Raw genomic sequence first — 2,726 nt, 5'->3', positions numbered from 1 at the left:
GGTGGTTCTTCTTCTCCTTCTCGTTATGTCGATGGTTACGAAGCTACTAGTCGTCGTATCAGTTCCGTTGGATCTAGATCTAAGGTTTGTTTCTCATTCTTGATTATGTTCTAATTTAACTAGTCTGTTTTGAACTCATCAAAAAACTTCTTCTTCTTCAGTTATGTACTTGATTGTATCGTAAGAAGAAGATGATATCGATCTAGGGATTTTTGTTTTGGGGATTTTTTTTTTTTTTTTGTTTTTGAGGTTTTAATCGGGTTAAGGTTTAAGTTAAATTGGTTTATGATTGGTTTAATTTGTTTTTATTGGTTAAAAACAAGATTGGTTTACAGTAAACCAACAATAACCCAACTCGATGTTTAAATCAGTTTCGAACTTCGATTATGTGGATAAGTAAATTTCGAACTTTATATATGGGGAGAAATAATTGTGGAACTATTTTTCGAGGGAGACATAGAGAGACACTGAAAGTTTGGGTGGAACTGATCGTATATGAAAGTTCCTGGGGGAAATAGATCGTCGTTCCACAAATGGAACAAATAAGTAAAGCAAAGTTATATATATACTTTTCTTAGATTATTAAGAGAAGAAACAATGCCTAAACCCTAACTGCAGTTTTTGTTTAGAGTTTGAGAGATGTCACAACGTATGTGGACTACATTGATTTTACTTGTATTGTATCTTAATCTATCCTGATTCAGTTTTGACCACAAATTGTTATGATTTTGACAAATACTATATATAAAGCTAATAAGTAAAGAATTTTTATATTTATATATTTTTCTAAATTTATTATAAACTATAGATATACATATATATATATATATATATATATATATATATTAAGAACACAATTTAAATTTAAAATAAAATAATAATACATATGTCACTTTGCTTTGGGTTCAAACTCATTATTCTCTAATTATTTGGTGCAATTCATTTCATGTAAACAATATGCGAACAAGAAATATTTCCATAATAATAACTTTCCCTCTTAAATATTTCACCAATTTCATATAGTTCTTATGCACTTCTACGTGCCCTTTAGAGGAATCTAAGCAACGAGAAGAAGACAACAAAATATGTTTTCTCTTCAATCTTCCATGTCTATGATTGTATTAAAATATGTACAATTTAAAAGAAAATTATATGCTTTCTTTACGCAAGCAAGTTCTTTTTCCCCCCACATGATATACAATAAAACCATCCATCAATGTCACAACATGGCTTATCTTCCTTCAGACCTTATTTACCACTATTCAAAACATAATCTAGATAAAAAAGACAGCTCACAGAGTTTCTTAATGGTCATGTGATAAAGATGGTACATTTTGTCACTTTTCTTTCCAACTAGATTATGTCAATCAACTGTGATAAATTAGGCTAAAATAGAATAAACCTATTTGCTGTTGATGATTGGTTCCATTTTGTTTCCTGCAGTGAAAAAAAACAGCTTGATTGAGAAAATCAAGCATTCAATCTTCTTTGATTCAAATTGGGAAAAATGTCATTAAATTTATCAACTCAGTTATTTACGCCGATTAAACTATGAACTTTCATGCAGACCATTTAAACCATACATACACATTGACTTGCAAACTAAAACATGAAACAGATTTAACCAAGCCAAAAACAAAATATCGTTGAGCCCGATAACGGAGCAGTTAACAACATGTCATTGTGCATACTTCATAAAGAGATTAAAAATGCAAATCATTCATAAATCATGTTGTTAACAGACTAACAACTATTAATTGCTCCATTATCGGACTTAGCGACATCTTGTTTTTAGCTTGGTTAACTATGTTATATGTTTTACTATGCAAGTCAATGTGTATGTATGCATGCAAAGTTCATGGTTTAATTGACCTAAATGACCAAGTTCATGAATTTAATGACATTGTTTACCCCACATAATTAACCACAACTACACCAGTTTTGAGAAAATTTGACAAAAGAAAAGTGGTAAAGTAGGTACTAGATATACTTGAAATATTGGATTCATGAGCGTGTCGTGCCACCATATTTCCTACATCCGTAGGGATTTCCTTCTTCATCTTCAACAAAGGAGAGAAGTCTTTTTGGGCGGATGTGTGACGCTCCTCCTACAGTTATGGATTTCGAAAAAGGTGATATGTCTCCAGACTAAATCCTAAATACAATAAAAACAGTTTTTGAAAATATTGAATCAGCCAAGCCATCGTAACAAGAGACCGTAAAGCATATATCTAAAAGATATATCAAAAAGTATTGAAAATGCCAAATCAACCAAGCCATCTTAAAGAGAGATGGTATAGGAGAAAGAACAATATACCTAGAAGATATGATTAAGCCATGAGCGTGTAGTAGTGCCACCACATCTCCTCATCTCCTCTACACCATTCTCACTTTTTGATTCTGCTTCATCTTAAACAAACGAGACAAGTCGTACGTTTGTCTCTTTGACGCTCCTCCAACGGCGTTCTTGTGGTATGATCAGCTATATATATATGCATAGAGAAGGAAACAATGCCTAAACCCTAGTTACAGTTTTTCTTTTTAGTTTGACAAATGTCACAATGTCTATGGACTACACTGATTTTACTCTTATCATTTACTTGTATTTTATCTTAGTTATCCCTTCTGATTTAGGTTTGAGCTTTGACCACAAAATATAGTAAATTATCCCCTTAAAGTAAGAAGTTTTATATTTATTTTGACTTTGACAGATGTCACAACGCTTC

General features: G+C 31.6%; 1 long non-coding RNA gene across 1 annotated transcript; it reads right to left on the bottom strand.

Moving 5' to 3' along the window:
• Positions 1-1,088: 1,088 nt before the first annotated feature.
• On the bottom strand, positions 1,089-2,408 carry LOC111829692. The gene is made up of 3 exons (XR_002833055.1): positions 2,318-2,408; positions 1,991-2,155; positions 1,089-1,437 (listed from the first exon to the last, which is right to left on the bottom strand). It is a non-coding gene; the product is annotated as an uncharacterized LOC111829692 (long non-coding RNA).
• Between the last annotated feature and the right edge of the window lie 318 nt (positions 2,409-2,726).

Source organism: Capsella rubella, unplaced genomic scaffold (assembly GCF_000375325.1).
Source record: "Capsella rubella cultivar Monte Gargano unplaced genomic scaffold, Caprub1_0 scaffold_7, whole genome shotgun sequence".
Taxonomy (NCBI): domain Eukaryota; kingdom Viridiplantae; phylum Streptophyta; class Magnoliopsida; order Brassicales; family Brassicaceae; genus Capsella; species Capsella rubella.
This window is presented reverse-complemented; position numbering and strand designations above follow the sequence as displayed.